Below are 14165 nucleotides of genomic sequence, written 5' to 3'. Positions count from 1 at the left end.
CACTACAGAATGTTCCATTCAATCACGCGAATCTGGAATTCATCAGAGTCTCCACTCCTGGAAGGTTTTCGTGACACCACTGGTAAATGTCCAAGGAAGACAATGCTGGTTTTAAGCCGCCTGCTAACACACTCAGCCGTGCTGTTCAATTTGCTATCCACCCAACCCTATTCAGCTCTACATTTTCCTGTCCTCATAACCCAACCTTCAGAAATAATTGGTATCTCCTCCACAGAATGTTCCATTCATTCACTGCGAATGTGGAATTCAACTGACTCTCCACTCCATGCAGGTTTTCCTTACACCACTGATGAATGTCCAAGTAACCCAATGCTGGTTTTCAGCTGCATGTTCACACTCGCAGCCATGCTATACAATTGGCTTTCCACTAAATCCTGATTAGTTCTTGATTTTCCTTCCACACGACCCAGCCTTCAGAAATCGTTGGAATCTCCACTAGAGAATGTTCCATTCATTCACTGCGAATCTGGAATTCCTCTGAACCTCCACTCCCGGCAGGTTTTCGTTACACCACTGTTGAATGTCCAAGTAACCCAATGTTTTAAGTGTTTTCTTCACAAGCGCAGTGGTGCTGTTCAATTGGCTATCCACTCAACCCTGGCCAGCTCTACATTTTCCTGTCCACACCACAGAGACTGGAGAAATCATTGTTATCTCCACTACAGAATGTTCCATTCATTCACAGCGAATCTGGAATTCATCTGAATCTCCACTCCCGGCAGGTTTTCGTGACACCACTGGTAAATATCCAAGTAAGCCAATGCTGGTTTTAAGTGGCCTGCTCATACTCTCAGCCGTGCTGTTCAATTTGCTATCCACTCAACCCTCTTCAGCTCCATTTTCCTGTCCACATAACCCAAACTTCAGAAACAATTGGTATCTCCTCCACAGAATGTTCCATTCATTGACGGCAAATCTGAAATTCATCTAATTCTCAACTCCCGTCAGGTTTTCGTTACACCACTTGTGAATGTCCAATTAAGCCAAAGCTGGTTTTCAGTGGCCTGTTCTTACTACGAGACGTGCTGTTCATTTGGCTATCCATTCCACCCTGTTCAGCTCTACATTTTCGTGTCCACAAAACCCAGCCTTCAGAAATCATTGGAATCACCACTAGAGAATGTTCCATTCATTCACTGCGAATCTGGAATTCATCTGAATCTCCACTCCCGGCAGGTTTTCATTGCACCACTGCTGAATGTTCAAGTAACGCAATGATGGTTTTCAGCGGTCTATTCACACTCGAACCCGTGCTGTTCACGGTCTAGCGACTCAACACTGGTGAGTTCTTCTTTTTCCAGTTCAGACAATACAAACCTCAGAAACCATTGCAATCTACACTACAGAATGTTTCATTCATTCAGGCGAATCTTGAATTCATCTTGTTCTCCACTCCCAGCAGGTTTTCGTTTCACCACTGGTGAATGTCCAAGCAACCCAAGGCTGGTTTCAGCTGCGTGTTAACACTCGCAGCCGTGCTGTTCAATTGGCTATCCAGTGAACGCTGGTTAGCTCTTGATTTTCCTTCCACACACCGAGCCTTCAGAAATCATTCTTATCTCCACTTCAGAATGTTCCATTCGTTCCCTGCGAATCTGGAATTCCTCTGACTCTCCACACCAGGCAGATTTTCCTAACAACACTGGTGAATGACCAGGTAATCCAATGCTGGTTTTCAGCGGCTGTTCACACTCACAGCCTTGCTGTTCAATTGGCAATCCAGTCAAACCTAGTCAGCTCTTCATTTTCCTGTCCACACAACCCAGCGTTCAGAAATCATTGGAATCTCTACTACAGAAATTTCCATTCATTCACTGTGAATCTGGAAATACTCTGAATCTGCATTCCAGGAAGGCTTTCGTTACACCACTGATGAATGTCCAAGTAATGCAATGCTGCTTCTTAGTGGTCTGTTCACACTCGAAACCGTGCTGTTCATTGGCTATCCACTCAATATCGGTCAGCTCTTCAATATCCTGTCCAGACTATCCAGATTCCTAAATGTTGGCAATCACCACTACAGAATGTTCCATTCAATCACGCGAATCTGGAATTCATCAGAGTCTCCACTCCTGGAAGGTTTTCGTGACACCACTGGTAAATGTCCAAGGAAGACAATGCTGGTTTTCAGTGGCCTGTTCATACTAAGAGACGTGCTGTTCATTTGGCTATCCACTCCACCCTGTTCAGCTCTACATTTTCGTGTCCACAAAACCCAGCCTTCAGAAATCATTGGAATCACCACTAGAGAATGTTCCATTCATTCACTGCGAATCTGGAATTCCTCTGAACCTCCACTCCTGGCAGGTTTTCGTTACGCCACTGGTGAATGTCCAAGTAACTCAATACTGGTTTTCAGAGGCATGTTCAACTCGCAGAAGTGCTGTTCAATGGGCTATCCACTCAATATTGGTCAGCTCTTCATTTTCCTCTCCACACAAACCAGCCTTCAGAAATCATTGGGCTCTCCACTACAGACTGTTCCATTCATTCACTGCGATTCTGCAATTCATCTGACTCTCCGCTCCAGGCAGGTTTTCATTACAGCACTGGTGAATGACCAAGTAATCCAATGCTGGTTTTCAGCCGCCTTTTCACACTCGCAGTGTGCTGTTCAATTGTCTATCCACTCAAACCTGGTCAGCCTTTCATTTTCTTTTCCACAATATCAGACTTCAGAAATCATTGGAATCGCCAGTACAGAATGTTCCATTCATTCACTGCCAATCTGGAATTCATCTGAATCTGCACTCCAGGTAGGCTTTCATTACACCACTTATGAATGTCCAAGTAACACAATGCTGGTTTTCAGCGGTCTGTTCACACTCTAAGCCCTGCTTTTTACTGGGTATCCACACAACTGTGGTCAGCTCTTCATTTTCATGTCCAAACAATCCAGACTTGAGAAATCATTGCAATCTCCAGTACAGAATGTTCCATTCATTCACTGCGAATCTGGAATTCAACTGAATCTCCACTACCTGCAGATTTATCTTACACCACTTGTGAATGTCCAAGTAAAACAATGCTGGTTTTCAGAGGCCTGTTCATGTTCGCAGTCGTGCTGTTCAATTGGCTATCCACTCAACCTGTTTTGCTCCTCATTTTCCTGTGCACACAACCCAGCCTTCAGAAATCATTGTAATCTCCACTACAGGATGTTCCATTCATTCACTGGGAATCTGGAATTCATCTGAATCTGCACTCCACGCAGGCTTTCGTTACACCACTGCTGAAAGTCGAAGTAATGCAATACTGGTTTTCAGTGGTCTGTTCACATTCGAAGCCGAGGCTTTTTACAGGCTATCCACTCAACACTGGTCAGCTCTTCATTTTCGTGTCCCCACAATCCAGATTTCAGAAATCATTGCAATCTCCACTACAGAATGTTCCATTCATTCACTGCGAGTCTGGAGTTTATCTGATTCTCCACTCCCGCCTGGTTAACATTACACCACTTGTGAATGTCCAAGTAAGCCAATGCTGGTTTTCAGAGGCCTGTTCATACTCGCAGCCGTGCTGTTTAATTGACAATTCACTCCACCCTGTTCAGCTCTTCATTGTCCCACCACACTACCAGCCTTCAGAAATCTTTGTTATCTCCACTACAGAATGTTCCATTCATTCACTGCGAATCTGGAATTCATCTGACTCTCAACTCCACGCAGGTTTTCATTACACCACTGTTGAATGTCCAAGTAACCCAATGCTGGTTTTCAGCGGCCTGTTCATATTCGCAGCCCTGCTGTTTACTTGGCTATCGATTCAAGCCTGGTCAGCTCTTCATTTTCCTGTCCACACAACACAGGCTTCAGAAATCATTGGAATCTCCTCTACAGAATGTTCCATTCATTCACTGCGAATGTGGAATTCAACTGACTCTCCACTCCATGCAGGTTTTCCTTACACCACTGATGAATGTCCAAGTAACCCAATGCTGGTTTTCAGCTGCATGTTCACACTCGCAGCCATGCTATACAATTGGCTTTCCACTAAATCCTGATTAGTTCTTGATTTTCCTTCCACACGACCCAGCCTTCAGAAATCGTTGGAATCTCCACTAGAGAATGTTCCATTCATTCACTGCGAATCTGGAATTCCTCTGAACCTCCACTCCCGGCAGGTTTTCGTTACACCACTGTTGAATGTCCAAGTAACCCAATGTTTTAAGTGTTTTCTTCACAAGCGCAGTGGTGCTGTTCAATTGGCTATCCACTCAACCCTGGCCAGCTCTACATTTTCCTGTCCACACCACAGAGACTGGAGAAATCATTGTTATCTCCACTACAGAATGTTCCATTCATTCACAGCGAATCTGGAATTCATCTGAATCTCCACTCCCGGCAGGTTTTCGTGACACCACTGGTAAATATCCAAGTAAGCCAATGCTGGTTTTAAGTGGCCTGCTCATACTCTCAGCCGTGCTGTTCAATTTGCTATCCACTCAACCCTCTTCAGCTCCATTTTCCTGTCCACATAACCCAAACTTCAGAAACAATTGGTATCTCCTCCACAGAATGTTCCATTCATTGACGGCAAATCTGAAATTCATCTAATTCTCAACTCCCGTCAGGTTTTCGTTACACCACTTGTGAATGTCCAATTAAGCCAAAGCTGGTTTTCAGTGGCCTGTTCTTACTACGAGACGTGCTGTTCATTTGGCTATCCATTCCACCCTGTTCAGCTCTACATTTTCGTGTCCACAAAACCCAGCCTTCAGAAATCATTGGAATCACCACTAGAGAATGTTCCATTCATTCACTGCGAATCTGGAATTCATCTGAATCTCCACTCCCGGCAGGTTTTCATTGCACCACTGCTGAATGTTCAAGTAACGCAATGATGGTTTTCAGCGGTCTATTCACACTCGAACCCGTGCTGTTCACGGTCTAGCGACTCAACACTGGTGAGTTCTTCTTTTTCCAGTTCAGACAATACAAACCTCAGAAACCATTGCAATCTACACTACAGAATGTTTCATTCATTCAGGCGAATCTTGAATTCATCTTGTTCTCCACTCCCAGCAGGTTTTCGTTTCACCACTGGTGAATGTCCAAGTAACCCAATGTTTTAAGTGTTTTCTTCACAAGCGCAGTGGTGCTGTTCAATTGGCTATCCACTCAACCCTGGCCAGCTCTACATTTTCCTGTCCACACCACAGAGACTGGAGAAATCATTGTTATCTCCACTACAGCATGTTCCATTCATTCACAGCGAATCTGGAATTCATCTGAATCTCCACTCCCGGCAGGTTTTCGTGACACCACTGGTAAATATCCAAGTAAGCCAATGCTGGTTTTAAGTGGCCTGCTCATACTCTCAGCCGTGCTGTTCAATTTGCTATCCACTCAACCCTCTTCAGCTCCATTTTCCTGTCCACATAACCCAAACTTCAGAAACAATTGGTATCTCCTCCACAGAATGTTCCATTCATTGACGGCAAATCTGAAATTCATCTAATTCTCAACTCCCGTCAGGTTTTCGTTACACCACTTGTGAATGTCCAATTAAGCCAAAGCTGGTTTTCAGTGGCCTGTTCTTACTACGAGACGTGCTGTTCATTTGGCTATCCATTCCACCCTGTTCAGCTCTACATTTTCGTGTCCACAAAACCCAGCCTTCAGAAATCATTGGAATCACCACTAGAGAATGTTCCATTCATTCACTGCGAATCTGGAATTCATCTGAATCTCCACTCCCGGCAGGTTTTCATTGCACCACTGCTGAATGTTCAAGTAACGCAATGATGGTTTTCAGCGGTCTATTCACACTCGAACCCGTGCTGTTCACGGTCTAGCGACTCAACACTGGTGAGTTCTTCTTTTTCCAGTTCAGACAATACAAACCTCAGAAACCATTGCAATCTACACTACAGAATGTTTCATTCATTCAGGCGAATCTTGAATTCATCTTGTTCTCCACTCCCAGCAGGTTTTCGTTTCACCACTGGTGAATGTCCAAGCAACCCAAGGCTGGTTTCAGCTGCGTGTTAACACTCGCAGCCGTGCTGTTCAATTGGCTATCCAGTGAACGCTGGTTAGCTCTTGATTTTCCTTCCACACACCGAGCCTTCAGAAATCATTCTTATCTCCACTTCAGAATGTTCCATTCGTTCCCTGCGAATCTGGAATTCCTCTGACTCTCCACACCAGGCAGATTTTCCTAACAACACTGGTGAATGACCAGGTAATCCAATGCTGGTTTTCAGCGGCTGTTCACACTCACAGCCTTGCTGTTCAATTGGCAATCCAGTCAAACCTAGTCAGCTCTTCATTTTCCTGTCCACACAACCCAGCGTTCAGAAATCATTGGAATCTCTACTACAGAAATTTCCATTCATTCACTGTGAATCTGGAAATACTCTGAATCTGCATTCCAGGAAGGCTTTCGTTACACCACTGATGAATGTCCAAGTAATGCAATGCTGCTTCTTAGTGGTCTGTTCACACTCGAAACCGTGCTGTTCATTGGCTATCCACTCAATATCGGTCAGCTCTTCAATATCCTGTCCAGACTATCCAGATTCCTAAATGTTGGCAATCACCACTACAGAATGTTCCATTCAATCACGCGAATCTGGAATTCATCAGAGTCTCCACTCCTGGAAGGTTTTCGTGACACCACTGGTAAATGTCCAAGGAAGACAATGCTGGTTTTCAGTGGCCTGTTCATACTAAGAGACGTGCTGTTCATTTGGCTATCCACTCCACCCTGTTCAGCTCTACATTTTCGTGTCCACAAAACCCAGCCTTCAGAAATCATTGGAATCACCACTAGAGAATGTTCCATTCATTCACTGCGAATCTGGAATTCCTCTGAACCTCCACTCCTGGCAGGTTTTCGTTACGCCACTGGTGAATGTCCAAGTAACTCAATACTGGTTTTCAGAGGCATGTTCAACTCGCAGAAGTGCTGTTCAATGGGCTATCCACTCAATATTGGTCAGCTCTTCATTTTCCTCTCCACACAAACCAGCCTTCAGAAATCATTGGGCTCTCCACTACAGACTGTTCCATTCATTCACTGCGATTCTGCAATTCATCTGACTCTCCGCTCCAGGCAGGTTTTCATTACAGCACTGGTGAATGACCAAGTAATCCAATGCTGGTTTTCAGCCGCCTTTTCACACTCGCAGTGTGCTGTTCAATTGTCTATCCACTCAAACCTGGTCAGCCTTTCATTTTCTTTTCCACAATATCAGACTTCAGAAATCATTGGAATCGCCAGTACAGAATGTTCCATTCATTCACTGCCAATCTGGAATTCATCTGAATCTGCACTCCAGGTAGGCTTTCATTACACCACTTATGAATGTCCAAGTAACACAATGCTGGTTTTCAGCGGTCTGTTCACACTCTAAGCCCTGCTTTTTACTGGGTATCCACACAACTGTGGTCAGCTCTTCATTTTCATGTCCAAACAATCCAGACTTGAGAAATCATTGCAATCTCCAGTACAGAATGTTCCATTCATTCACTGCGAATCTGGAATTCAACTGAATCTCCACTACCTGCAGATTTATCTTACACCACTTGTGAATGTCCAAGTAAAACAATGCTGGTTTTCAGAGGCCTGTTCATGTTCGCAGTCGTGCTGTTCAATTGCCTATCCACTCAACCTGTTTTGCTCCTCATTTTCCTGTGCACACAACCCAGCCTTCAGAAATCATTGTAATCTCCACTACAGGATGTTCCATTCATTCACTGGGAATCTGGAATTCATCTGAATCTGCACTCCACGCAGGCTTTCGTTACACCACTGCTGAAAGTCGAAGTAATGCAATACTGGTTTTCAGTGGTCTGTTCACATTCGAAGCCGAGGCTTTTTACAGGCTATCCACTCAACACTGGTCAGCTCTTCATTTTCGTGTCCCCACAATCCAGATTTCAGAAATCATTGCAATCTCCACTACAGAATGTTCCATTCATTCACTGCGAGTCTGGAGTTTATCTGATTCTCCACTCCCGCCTGGTTAACATTACACCACTTGTGAATGTCCAAGTAAGCCAATGCTGGTTTTCAGAGGCCTGTTCATACTCGCAGCCGTGCTGTTTAATTGACAATTCACTCCACCCTGTTCAGCTCTTCATTGTCCCACCACACTACCAGCCTTCAGAAATCTTTGTTATCTCCACTACAGAATGTTCCATTCATTCACTGCGAATCTGGAATTCATCTGACTCTCAACTCCACGCAGGTTTTCATTACACCACTGTTGAATGTCCAAGTAACCCAATGCTGGTTTTCAGCGGCCTGTTCATATTCGCAGCCCTGCTGTTTACTTGGCTATCGATTCAAGCCTGGTCAGCTCTTCATTTTCCTGTCCACACAACACAGGCTTCAGAAATCATTGGAATCTCCTCTACAGAATGTTCCATTCATTCACTGCGAATGTGGAATTCAACTGACTCTCCACTCCATGCAGGTTTTCCTTACACCACTGATGAATGTCCAAGTAACCCAATGCTGGTTTTCAGCTGCATGTTCACACTCGCAGCCATGCTATACAATTGGCTTTCCACTAAATCCTGATTAGTTCTTGATTTTCCTTCCACACGACCCAGCCTTCAGAAATCGTTGGAATCTCCACTAGAGAATGTTCCATTCATTCACTGCGAATCTGGAATTCCTCTGAACCTCCACTCCCGGCAGGTTTTCGTTACACCACTGTTGAATGTCCAAGTAACCCAATGTTTTAAGTGTTTTCTTCACAAGCGCAGTGGTGCTGTTCAATTGGCTATCCACTCAACCCTGGCCAGCTCTACATTTTCCTGTCCACACCACAGAGACTGGAGAAATCATTGTTATCTCCACTACAGAATGTTCCATTCATTCACAGCGAATCTGGAATTCATCTGAATCTCCACTCCCGGCAGGTTTTCGTGACACCACTGGTAAATATCCAAGTAAGCCAATGCTGGTTTTAAGTGGCCTGCTCATACTCTCAGCCGTGCTGTTCAATTTGCTATCCACTCAACCCTCTTCAGCTCCATTTTCCTGTCCACATAACCCAAACTTCAGAAACAATTGGTATCTCCTCCACAGAATGTTCCATTCATTGACGGCAAATCTGAAATTCATCTAATTCTCAACTCCCGTCAGGTTTTCGTTACACCACTTGTGAATGTCCAATTAAGCCAAAGCTGGTTTTCAGTGGCCTGTTCTTACTACGAGACGTGCTGTTCATTTGGCTATCCATTCCACCCTGTTCAGCTCTACATTTTCGTGTCCACAAAACCCAGCCTTCAGAAATCATTGGAATCACCACTAGAGAATGTTCCATTCATTCACTGCGAATCTGGAATTCATCTGAATCTCCACTCCCGGCAGGTTTTCATTGCACCACTGCTGAATGTTCAAGTAACGCAATGATGGTTTTCAGCGGTCTATTCACACTCGAACCCGTGCTGTTCACGGTCTAGCGACTCAACACTGGTGAGTTCTTCTTTTTCCAGTTCAGACAATACAAACCTCAGAAACCATTGCAATCTACACTACAGAATGTTTCATTCATTCAGGCGAATCTTGAATTCATCTTGTTCTCCACTCCCAGCAGGTTTTCGTTTCACCACTGGTGAATGTCCAAGCAACCCAAGGCTGGTTTCAGCTGCGTGTTAACACTCGCAGCCGTGCTGTTCAATTGGCTATCCAGTGAACGCTGGTTAGCTCTTGATTTTCCTTCCACACACCGAGCCTTCAGAAATCATTCTTATCTCCACTTCAGAATGTTCCATTCGTTCCCTGCGAATCTGGAATTCCTCTGACTCTCCACACCAGGCAGATTTTCCTAACAACACTGGTGAATGACCAGGTAATCCAATGCTGGTTTTCAGCGGCTGTTCACACTCACAGCCTTGCTGTTCAATTGGCAATCCAGTCAAACCTAGTCAGCTCTTCATTTTCCTGTCCACACAACCCAGCGTTCAGAAATCATTGGAATCTCTACTACAGAAATTTCCATTCATTCACTGTGAATCTGGAAATACTCTGAATCTGCATTCCAGGAAGGCTTTCGTTACACCACTGATGAATGTCCAAGTAATGCAATGCTGCTTCTTAGTGGTCTGTTCACACTCGAAACCGTGCTGTTCATTGGCTATCCACTCAATATCGGTCAGCTCTTCAATATCCTGTCCAGACTATCCAGATTCCTAAATGTTGGCAATCACCACTACAGAATGTTCCATTCAATCACGCGAATCTGGAATTCATCAGAGTCTCCACTCCTGGAAGGTTTTCGTGACACCACTGGTAAATGTCCAAGGAAGACAATGCTGGTTTTCAGTGGCCTGTTCATACTAAGAGACGTGCTGTTCATTTGGCTATCCACTCCACCCTGTTCAGCTCTACATTTTCGTGTCCACAAAACCCAGCCTTCAGAAATCATTGGAATCACCACTAGAGAATGTTCCATTCATTCACTGCGAATCTGGAATTCATCTGAACCTCCACTCCTGGCAGGTTTTCGTTACGCCACTGGTGAATGTCCAAGTAACTCAATACTGGTTTTCAGAGGCATGTTCAACTCGCAGAAGTGCTGTTCAATGGGCTATCCACTCAATATTGGTCAGCTCTTCATTTTCCTCTCCACACAAACCAGCCTTCAGAAATCATTGGGCTCTCCACTACAGACTGTTCCATTCATTCACTGCGATTCTGCAATTCATCTGACTCTCCGCTCCAGGCAGGTTTTCATTACAGCACTGGTGAATGACCAAGTAATCCAATGCTGGTTTTCAGCCGCCTTTTCACACTCGCAGTGTGCTGTTCAATTGTCTATCCACTCAAACCTGGTCAGCCTTTCATTTTCTTTTCCACAATATCAGACTTCAGAAATCATTGGAATCGCCAGTACAGAATGTTCCATTCATTCACTGCCAATCTGGAATTCATCTGAATCTGCACTCCAGGTAGGCTTTCATTACACCACTTATGAATGTCCAAGTAACACAATGCTGGTTTTCAGCGGTCTGTTCACACTCTAAGCCCTGCTTTTTACTGGGTATCCACACAACTGTGGTCAGCTCTTCATTTTCATGTCCAAACAATCCAGACTTGAGAAATCATTGCAATCTCCAGTACAGAATGTTCCATTCATTCACTGCGAATCTGGAATTCAACTGAATCTCCACTACCTGCAGATTTATCTTACACCACTTGTGAATGTCCAAGTAAAACAATGCTGGTTTTCAGAGGCCTGTTCATGTTCGCAGTCGTGCTGTTCAATTGCCTATCCACTCAACCTGTTTTGCTCCTCATTTTCCTGTGCACACAACCCAGCCTTCAGAAATCATTGTAATCTCCACTACAGGATGTTCCATTCATTCACTGGGAATCTGGAATTCATCTGAATCTGCACTCCACGCAGGCTTTCGTTACACCACTGCTGAAAGTCGAAGTAATGCAATACTGGTTTTCAGTGGTCTGTTCACATTCGAAGCCGAGGCTTTTTACAGGCTATCCACTCAACACTGGTCAGCTCTTCATTTTCGTGTCCCCACAATCCAGATTTCAGAAATCATTGCAATCTCCACTACAGAATGTTCCATTCATTCACTGCGAGTCTGGAGTTTATCTGATTCTCCACTCCCGCCTGGTTAACATTACACCACTTGTGAATGTCCAAGTAAGCCAATGCTGGTTTTCAGAGGCCTGTTCATACTCGCAGCCGTGCTGTTTAATTGACAATTCACTCCACCCTGTTCAGCTCTTCATTGTCCCACCACACTACCAGCCTTCAGAAATCTTTGTTATCTCCACTACAGAATGTTCCATTCATTCACTGCGAATCTGGAATTCATCTGACTCTCAACTCCACGCAGGTTTTCATTACACCACTGTTGAATGTCCAAGTAACCCAATGCTGGTTTTCAGCGGCCTGTTCATATTCGCAGCCCTGCTGTTTACTTGGCTATCGATTCAAGCCTGGTCAGCTCTTCATTTTCCTGTCCACACAACACAGGCTTCAGAAATCATTGGAATCTCCTCTACAGAATGTTCCATTCATTCACTGCGAATGTGGAATTCAACTGACTCTCCACTCCATGCAGGTTTTCCTTACACCACTGATGAATGTCCAAGTAACCCAATGCTGGTTTTCAGCTGCATGTTCACACTCGCAGCCATGCTATACAATTGGCTTTCCACTAAATCCTGATTAGTTCTTGATTTTCCTTCCACACGACCCAGCCTTCAGAAATCGTTGGAATCTCCACTAGAGAATGTTCCATTCATTCACTGCGAATCTGGAATTCCTCTGAACCTCCACTCCCGGCAGGTTTTCGTTACACCACTGTTGAATGTCCAAGTAACCCAATGTTTTAAGTGTTTTCTTCACAAGCGCAGTGGTGCTGTTCAATTGGCTATCCACTCAACCCTGGCCAGCTCTACATTTTCCTGTCCACACCACAGAGACTGGAGAAATCATTGTTATCTCCACTACAGAATGTTCCATTCATTCACAGCGAATCTGGAATTCATCTGAATCTCCACTCCCGGCAGGTTTTCGTGACACCACTGGTAAATATCCAAGTAAGCCAATGCTGGTTTTAAGTGGCCTGCTCATACTCTCAGCCGTGCTGTTCAATTTGCTATCCACTCAACCCTCTTCAGCTCCATTTTCCTGTCCACATAACCCAAACTTCAGAAACAATTGGTATCTCCTCCACAGAATGTTCCATTCATTGACGGCAAATCTGAAATTCATCTAATTCTCAACTCCCGTCAGGTTTTCGTTACACCACTTGTGAATGTCCAATTAAGCCAAAGCTGGTTTTCAGTGGCCTGTTCTTACTACGAGACGTGCTGTTCATTTGGCTATCCATTCCACCCTGTTCAGCTCTACATTTTCGTGTCCACAAAACCCAGCCTTCAGAAATCATTGGAATCACCACTAGAGAATGTTCCATTCATTCACTGCGAATCTGGAATTCATCTGAATCTCCACTCCCGGCAGGTTTTCATTGCACCACTGCTGAATGTTCAAGTAACGCAATGATGGTTTTCAGCGGTCTATTCACACTCGAACCCGTGCTGTTCACGGTCTAGCGACTCAACACTGGTGAGTTCTTCTTTTTCCAGTTCAGACAATACAAACCTCAGAAACCATTGCAATCTACACTACAGAATGTTTCATTCATTCACGCGAATCTTGAATTCATCTTGTTCTCCACTCCCAGCAGGTTTTCGTTTCACCACTGGTGAATGTCCAAGCAACCCAAGGCTGGTTTCAGCTGCGTGTTAACACTCGCAGCCGTGCTGTTCAATTGGCTATCCAGTGAACGCTGGTTAGCTCTTGATTTTCCTTCCACACACCGAGCCTTCAGAAATCATTCTTATCTCCACTTCAGAATGTTCCATTCGTTCCCTGCGAATCTGGAATTCCTCTGACTCTCCACACCAGGCAGATTTTCCTAACAACACTGGTGAATGACCAGGTAATCCAATGCTGGTTTTCAGCGGCTGTTCACACTCACAGCCTTGCTGTTCAATTGGCAATCCAGTCAAACCTAGTCAGCTCTTCATTTTCCTGTCCACACAACCCAGCGTTCAGAAATCATTGGAATCTCTACTACAGAAATTTCCATTCATTCACTGTGAATCTGGAAATACTCTGAATCTGCATTCCAGGAAGGCTTTCGTTACACCACTGATGAATGTCCAAGTAATGCAATGCTGCTTCTTAGTGGTCTGTTCACACTCGAAACCGTGCTGTTCATTGGCTATCCACTCAATATCGGTCAGCTCTTCAATATCCTGTCCAGACTATCCAGATTCCTAAATGTTGGCAATCACCACTACAGAATGTTCCATTCAATCACGCGAATCTGGAATTCATCAGAGTCTCCACTCCTGGAAGGTTTTCGTGACACCACTGGTAAATGTCCAAGGAAGACAATGCTGGTTTTAAGCCGCCTGCTAACACACTCAGCCGTGCTGTTCAATTTGCTATCCACCCAACCCTATTCAGCTCTACATTTTCCTGTCCTCATAACCCAACCTTCAGAAATAATTGGTATCTCCTCCACAGAATGTTCCGTTCATTCACTGCGAATCTTAAATTCATCTGACTCTCAACTCCCGGCGGGTTATCGTTACACCACTTGTGAATGTCCAAGTAAGCCAATGCTGGTTTTCAGTGGCCT

Source organism: Sorex fumeus, unplaced genomic scaffold (assembly GCF_029834395.1).
Source record: "Sorex fumeus unplaced genomic scaffold, SorFum_2.1 ptg000114l, whole genome shotgun sequence".
Lineage (NCBI taxonomy): Eukaryota > Metazoa > Chordata > Mammalia > Eulipotyphla > Soricidae > Sorex > Sorex fumeus.
Note: the sequence above shows the minus strand (reverse complement) of the source record.